We start from the raw sequence: 8826 nt of genomic DNA, 5'->3' as shown, positions 1-8826 counted from the left end.
AGCAGAATTTAACAAATGAACACTTTCCAGGGCTGAAATAGCCAAGGACAGCTTGAGAAGGCTCAAGGTTTCTAGTCTGCACCTGCTTATGTCAAGGCTTAAGAGGAGGTGGATGAAGCACAGCATCAACCTCTCCTTTTCATGGTTTTATCAACTCCAGCCCTCCAAACATGTGCTTTTTGCCCAGGGTCTAATCCAGATCTGTGTGTCCTTGTGTAACCTCTGCTGGGAGCTGTATTGAAAAACTTGTGTGAGGTGGTCTCTGCTTAGCAGGCTCTGGAGAAGGCAAAATCAGCTCTCCCTTCCCAGAGCAATGCTTGCCCTGCAACCTGGCTGCCAGCACAGGGAGCAACACTCAACATCAGGGACAGATTTTCATCTCTACCTGAAGCAACCTCTTCCATGTGCTGTCTTTTCTTTACATCAGGAGTGGAGGAGGAGAGGGAAGGCTTCCTGAGAATGAAATGGGCGTTTGCTGGCAAAGCAGTAAAGCCATCAGCTAACAACAGGTGCAAATGATAAAGGAAAAGGAGTGCTTGACTCTGTAAGGCTGGGGGAATCTTCTCAAGTAACCACTGCTGTTTTCTGCCTTTCACCAAACATTTGGAATTCTGGGTGTTGCTTCAGGCAGAGCTTTTAACAGACAAACCCACAGTGTTTGAGAAGAGGCTGGGTTCAAGTGTGACTTCAAGTGACTCCATTGGGCCAGTGAGAGACAATATGTACCCATCTAGGAAAGAATACATGGGAATTGTGTGATAGAAATGGAATTACATGGCAATTGAATCCAAAGGGAAAGGCAGAACAGATGAACAGCTGAAATGAAAAATTTGAAAAGGGACTCAATCAAAAACAAGATTAAAAATTTTGTTGTAAAATGCTAATTTATGTAATGCTAAAATAGAAGAAACTTATTAATTTTAAGATTGAAAATATTTTGGTTTCAAATATAATTTTTATTCATAATTTGAAAGTGATAAATTGCCTAATAATTGTGTGCATTGAAACTGCAGTGAAGATGTTTTGGAAAAATTCTAGGGTGAGGAGTGCAAGGGAAATTTTATGAAAATTCACAAAAATACGTTGAAAATAAGATCACAAGAATAATTCATAGAAGAAATTAACCAACTGGCCGTGGTACCATGGTTATAAGTATTGACACTGTAAAAACAAAAATGGTTGGAATACAATCCAATTGTCTGTTTCCCAGGAACACAGACCTTAACAAAAATACTTGGGGATTCTCTTTCTTAAAAAGAAATCAGATCTGTGTGGCTGAACTGCCACTGCTCATAGATGAAGAAAATAAGAAAGATTTGTGTAAAACAGAAAGACTTCCTGTGTCTAGTTTCTGAACATGACTGTAGGAAAACACCAGCACCATGTGCCTATTCCTTCAGCACAGCACAGTTCACTACATATTTTAGAATACACAGTGAGTGAAAAGGTGCTCAGATGCACAGTCAATAGAGAAGTCTCCATTCCTGACTGCTTGTCTGCATGTGCTTTTACACATCCTTCAGCTAAATCAGAGATCCAAATGGAAAATTAATTACTTACTGACATCAAGTGAATTTGTGACACTCCCTGGAGACTTTTGCCCATAAAACATCTAGGTAGTCTTTCTTTTCTGATAGATATAAGATATAATTTAAATTTAATGTATACTTCAAGTATTATTAAGTAATGAATCAATAATTAAATGTAAGTTTATAACATATTGCAATATTTTGTATTTTCTTTTTTCTGTGGTACATCTGTGATTAACAAAGATAGAAAATACTGGGGGGAAAAAAACATATAGAGTGTATGCAAATTTGCACACATTGCCCATACAGTTGTGCCAAGCTGCTTATTTTAGAAGATGAAAATCTTGTAGAAAAAAATGTTTTCTATTTGCTGTTACAAGTCATGGAAGCTTCAAATAGCAATAAGCATATAGATGTAAAAGGAAGCAGAGATGATAGCATGGAAAGGAAGAGACAAAAAAATATTGTGGTGTCTAAATTAAAACCATAAAATGTTTCCACAGTTAGCACGTAAATCTATGTGGATGAATGCCTTCACTCCTGGTCTTTGTTTCTGCTGAATTTCCATCCTCCTACAGAGATGTGATGGAGGGCAGGTGGGAGTTCTGTTCTGGATAGGAAGAATAAGTAGGCAAACATCCTTTCTTTTACTTTTAATGACATTTAGTGAAGGAGAGGAGGTGGGAAAAAATAATTATTGGTAGGATGAACTTAAATGCAAAAAATAAAAATAAATATTTACCCATAACTGTTACAGGGAAATTGTTTTATTTTAAACAACTATTGGCCTAAATTGAAATAAAAAAACCTGCCCTTATTTAAGATAATTTCAATGCATATAAGTCTTTCAATAATTGCATTATTATCAGCAAATTTCTCTTTTAATGCCTGGAAGAATATTTTGTATTCAAATTTATTTTAAAATACTATGTTATGTCATGTTGAAGGAAGTTGTCTGCATTTTCTTTTTTTACCAGTGTATCACCTGTATCCTTGTTTGTTGGAAAATAATGGATTGATGTCTGTATTTCCAAACAAGTCTTTTAATTCTTACAATTCCTATTAATTCTTATTAATTGATAAGTTAGTTTTACACAATGCCTGGGAAAAGTGTTGACTTTTCTTCTACATTGTCATCTGGACCAGATTGACTTTTCTTAGACAATAGAACCTGAGGAATCAGGCAGTTCCTCATGTTTTTTTTTCTTAGTTGATGGAAAAGAACAGATAAAATATTTATAATTCTTTTCAAACATTCCTTTAATAAACATTTTTATAGATAATTCGCTTCTGTTCTTTTTTAATAGAATGTCAGCGCTGCCCATCTGCAGGATTTAAAGAGGAAATGGATGGAGAACATCAAGTCCCCAAGCTTTAGGAAATTCTGGCCCAGGATCTTATTCAGGAGATGAACTTGCTGTGAGCTGCACCAGGTAAAACAATCCCTGTTACAGTGGAAGGGACAAGCATTTTTACTGTTCACACTTGAGGTTTTACTTTGTTCATCGTTATTATCACAGCAGTTATGAGAAAAATCTTGTTGTATCAGTTAAGCTCTAGAAATAAATTTTTGTGATGTGTGAAATAGTTAAGTCCAAGCAATCCTAAATTTTGAGATCTGACTTCAAATTCAGCTCTGAACTTATTTATTTGCTCAAGTGTAAAATGATAAAGGTGCTTGTCCAAGGCTCTTAAATCATAACTTTTTTAATTATATGGTCAATTAAATTAGCTTTAACCTTAACAGAACTGAACTCGGTTCCAAAGGAACTTTCCATTGCTTTTCATCCCTTCACATCTCAGAGTCCCTCATCAAACAGATGAGGCCCTTAGTGTGGGATATTTTGAATTATAAAGGGGAAGTTCTAGAGTCGAATAAGCTTAAAATAGAAAGCCATAGACTGTCCTGTTCCATGTAATGAGGAAATTGGTCTAATTGTTTCTGCTAATTGCAGCTGTTATTGGGTGGCAGAGAAAGAAATGATGGCTGGTCTCAGTCTTCTTAGGCATCTTCTTGGTTATGTATCATATCTCACCCCAGGTGAGTGGGCAGGGGGTCAGTGAGAGGGAGATGAGACCTTCTTTCATTGCTCTTAGCAAACTGTTGAAGTTCTATGAACAAATGTCTGATTGCAACATGATGGACCTACTGATATCAAGGTGTCACATGGGAGAAGTGGCTCAAATCTCTTATGTGCAGACAAAATACCTGCTAGTGGTGACCTGTGGCCAGGGGTGTTGAGCATTGTGTATTTCCGTGATGCCCATGGGAACCTCTTCTGAACTCAGTTATTTATACAAATTCCCTGTGTTTCCTGTGCTTACTCCCATCCAGAGCAGTGGCATTTCCCTGAAGATTCAAAGGCTTTATGCTCTATCTGCTGATCTAATTAGCTTGCCTGAGAAGCAAAACAGATTAGCTGTCTTGAGCCAGAGGCACATGCTAATGGAGCTAGGAGATGGCTTTATACCACACAGCTGTACCCTCAGAGCTAATCCAAAGGTCTTGAACACCCACAGAATGATTCCCATTTACTTCAACAGAAGAGGGCTAAGGCCCTGAGCTTTGAAACTGTTTGTCTCAGGATGTAATGTACATTGGTGTCAAGCATGGCTATGCCCTAAGAGCAAAATATTAACCTATAGTAACAGTACTTTGCACTTACCTAGCAGCTCTCAAATAATCATTTCTGTGCACTTTAATTAATTAACCTTTACAACAACATGTCTTTGAGGGTTAGCTAAGGATCAGAACTGAGTGACAAGTTTAAAAAGTCTCCAGTTATTCATTTATGCTGAGACTATTTTTGATTGGAGTATATTTTTGTCTTTTTTCAGATTTTCTTTCTCATAACACTGTTTTAAAAAGCATGTTTTAATCATAAGCTCTTAAATATTTGTCAAGTAAAAATGAGTGTTCGTACTTCTACTGGCATCTATTGGGTAACAGTTCACTGCTTCTGCCTTTTACTGCTTCTCCTTTCACTGCACCTGCTGCCTCTTTCCCCATATCCCTTAATCATTTTCTGGTGTGTCCTCACCAGTCCCTATTAAAGCAATGCTGATTCTTAAACCTCTTTGTTCCAGTGTGAAATCCAAAATATTAAGACAGGCGGAATCCTTTATGTGCTGTATTGAGCTGGTGGGCTAAGATAGACAATTAGAGGAAAACACACCAGACCTCCCAACTCACTGTAGTGAGGAAGGCTCAGAGTGTCATTAGCAGCTCTTTAGGAAGTTGGTCTGAAAGAGATGACAACTCAAAGACATTTGTGAATACTTTTGCATAATCAATATATTTCATTTTCCTGTGAGTTTCAAATTCCTTGGATGTTATATGAATGGTAGATATGTACAGAGTGAAAAAGTCCTGATAGTTGTTTTCTGGTCTTCAAATGGGGCTGTCTCTCTTACCCATGGGCTAAAATAATGTAATATGTAGACTTTTCTAGAAGAAAGAAATCCTTACTCATGGTTGTTAAAAGTTAGGTAATGTCTAAATATTCTGCTGGAGACTAAAATTTGGAGTGAAAAGAGTACAGAAATTAAGTACAGACTTAATGGGCTCTGTTGGCTCTAAACCAGTAACTAGTCAAAAAAATTGGAAAAGGATCTTGATTCTCCATCTCCTTTTTCTGTGACCTAGAATGAGGAAATTCCCTTTCCTCATGAGTATATTGTTATTAAGTTTGTCAAAAAATTAAAAACTTCTTTGGGTTTCTTTCATTTGCAATGTTTACTTCCTGGGAATCATTAGTTAATGGATCTTGAGCTACATTAGCTCATTCAGGTTTGTGGTTGATCTGATAGCTATGTTCCATGAATCCCATGTGCCATCTGGCTGCAGTTCCATTTGGATCATGTTTAGTCATTAGCTGCTAAAAAGATCTCTGGTCATTTATCTTAGTGAATCAGAACTGGAGTTTAGCATTATTTTCATATGACACAAAAAGTCTTTTTTTCAGAGATATATTTTTTAAGTTTGCTTATTGTATTTTTAAATTCACTTTTAGGCTAATATTTTTAATTGCTAGGTTACAAAGATTCCATGTTGTTTGTTTGTTTATACTGAGTCATTATATAATGACCCTGTGCTAGGATTTCTCTTGAAATCTAAATGTTCCTTATTGTTCTATTGTTTCATTTAAAAGAACAATCATTGGTGACATGTAAATGAGTAAAGTTTTATAAAAATAACTTGGAATAAATTTTTAATAAGACGTATTATTATCTTTTGACTCATAGCAAGTCATTCATAAACACCATTAAATCCTGATAATTATAGCTGTAGCTGCAGGGTTACTACCTTTACAGTCCTTATGCAGACTTCATTTAGAGGTCCAGTGGGGACATGCTCACAACTGCTACAAAATGTTGCTATTAATGGTTTCCTTTGGAACAGTATTGTGCTAGATTAAACATTCACTCATGAAACAAAAATGTTTATAGGTCATCTAATAGCTAAGCATTCTGTGGCTTAAAGTAAATCCTTTAGCATTGGATTCCAGATTTTAGGGCTTGCACAATATCCTTTTTTCCCCTTCTGTACATAACAAGAAATATAGAGATTTTGTAGTGGAGCAAAGAGCTCTGTAATTTTCTGTGAATAATATAGCAATCATCGTTTTCCCCAAAGTGTATTGGATTATTTTGGTCTATAAAGCTGCCTAATAACTTTTACAGTACCTCCTTTTCTTTTTTGCCCCCTTGCTGCTCAGTTTCAGAGTTACCTTGTGGGATAGAAGGGATGCAGGTACTTACTGGATATTGCTTTCAGCTTCATGTCTTATGAAATACATGCTAATATATTTCCAGGAAATTTTGGGTTTGGATGTAAACATCACAGCTCTCTTTCTTCTAGAAAATAATCTAGACATCAATTTTGGAGCTGCATAAGATCTTTTGAGTATCTAATAACGTAAATCCCTTCCAGGAACATTCAACAGAAAGGATTTTTAGGAACGTCAGTGGTGTTACCTCTCCAAACTCCACTCTATCCTAAAACAAAAATCTCCCAAGATATTTTCAAACCCCAGTGTGCAGTAGAATTTGCACCATCTCCTTTTGCTACTTGCCATTTTCCTTTTCCCAGTGCAGTTCACTCTTAATTCTGCCCAGTGAGACAAGCTAAGCACAAGGCAGAATTGCAGTTCTCAGGACCTGCTCAGCTCTGATGGCCTTTCCCCACCTGCTCTGTGCCAGGGATATCAAATATCATGGATATCAGGGATATCCATGAGGAACAGACTGATGTCAGCAAGCTGCTGTTGTGGTACCACACCCCTAGAAACTGCTTCCACCTTGGACTGATTTCATTTTTACACCTCCTTCTTGCAGTCTTGTCACCACTGTTTGGCTTCCTTCAATGGGCTTTGCTCACTGATGGCCTCAGAGCTGAGATTTTGCATTGTTTTAAAAAACAAAAAGGAAAGGAAAGGAAAGGAAAGGAAAGGAAAGGAAAGGAAAGGAAAGGAAAGGAAAGGAAAGGAAAGGAAAGGAAAGGGAAGGGAAAGGTTGGTTCATCATTGCTTTAATTGAAGGCTGAGCCAGCCTTTTGCATTCTGACAGGTGTTAATACTGTTCTACAATTTTGCAAATACTCTTCCATAGCTGGGGGACCCCAGATGGACAATATGACTTTTACAAATTATACGGTAATTAAAGATATCCAGCATATCACAAGATATGAAGAAATGTTTGTTAAACAGAAAAGGTGTTTTGAAATGCTGTGATGATCTGATATACAAAACAGCTTCTAATTTGTTCTCCTGGTACTAATTGCCAGTAGTCACTAGATAAGATTAGACTGGTGGTAATTCACTGTATTAGGCAGCAGAGAGTTATCTTTGCAGGTGTATTTCTCATGGCCATCAAAGTACTTTAATAAAAAAGGTGAATATTATTAAAGAACAACATCAAACCAAGGGTTAAATACTTTTTTTTTTCCTCCTTTACTGCTGACCCTCACTTTTTCCAGAAGAGTGAAACACTGCTAGATATTTTAGGCATTAGCACAGGAAGTCTTGATATAAACCCAGTTCCTCAGTCTAGGAAGATTTTTCCTTTTTCTATGTAATAAAGATTACTAAAATCATATCTCAAGTCCTCCCCACTCATCTTTTAAAAAACATTACCTGGAAAACAGTGTTAAAATATTATTTTATAAAAGTTATTGAAAATATTTATTGTGGAAATTTTAGAAATGATGAGTGGGAAAGGAGAAAAAATTAAGGCTAAGGAACACAGAACTAATTACATGTATTCCTTAAGGCTTCTTTCAGGCCTCATGCTGGATACCCAGGGAGCTAGAATATAAGTTTCTATGTCTTAGTAAATCAGCATAATGATTCTTTTTAGTGTTTTGGTGTGACTCTCAGAATTTTTTGGGTATTAATAGAAAATAATTCCTGTCTATTCCCTTTCTACATCCTTTAGGGAAAGATGCCTACTTTTAAGCCTTTTGCATGGGCATAAATTGCTAAATTTGTGTTTTTTTTTTTTTTTTACTTGTGCAGATTTTCAGAACTTTTGAAGGAATCTCTCTCAGGATTCATAACAATGGAAACAGTGGTGACTGGAGCAATTGCCCTTAAGAACATCTCATCACTTTATTTAAATGTACATGCTGGTTTATGGTGTATTTATAGTTGCTGGCAAATCCACTGTTTTATAGTTTTGAGACCACTAATAACAGGCTCCCTAAATCTTGGGGACAAGAAGGAAGTTTAACAATAAACACAATATAATAAATACAATAAATTTAATAATATTTATTAAATAGCAACACAGTGGTCAGCCAGTATGAATTACAAATAAACATTAGCCATTCAATTCTTCTCCAATAAAGCAAGTGTTGCTAACACAAGTGACATAATGGAAATTTTAGGATCTTGCCCTAAATACAGAGAACCCCATACCAGAAAGGCATAGCAAAGCACAGCTGTAACATTGTCTGTAACCTGCCAACCCTTTCCTTTTCTGACCAAACTCCACTGATACTTGCTCTGCTCTGAATTTTAATTAGTGATGGTATATTTTGGAGATGATGCATCCAGAAGTGCTGATAAAGGAGGGAGATGAGCAAATGAGTGCTGCACATCTACACAGTGACCTAACATTTGGTGGGTGTCATACAATTATTTTCCTCATGACAGGGAGTCTGAAAATCTGCAGGTAATTCAGTGTTGTTCAGCATTTATCTGTGACTTGGATTTGTTGTGGTTTTATGTTTCTGTTCTTGGTTGATTTTTCTGGCTTTTTCTCAATGGTTATTGAAAAGCGTTTATTTGAAATCTGG

The sequence above is a fragment of the Melozone crissalis genome, unplaced genomic scaffold, assembly GCF_028551555.1.
Source record: "Melozone crissalis strain CALT ecotype California unplaced genomic scaffold, PUWL_Pcris_2 ptg000007l_1, whole genome shotgun sequence".
Taxonomy (NCBI): Eukaryota; Metazoa; Chordata; class Aves; order Passeriformes; family Passerellidae; genus Melozone; species Melozone crissalis.
Note: the sequence above shows the minus strand (reverse complement) of the source record.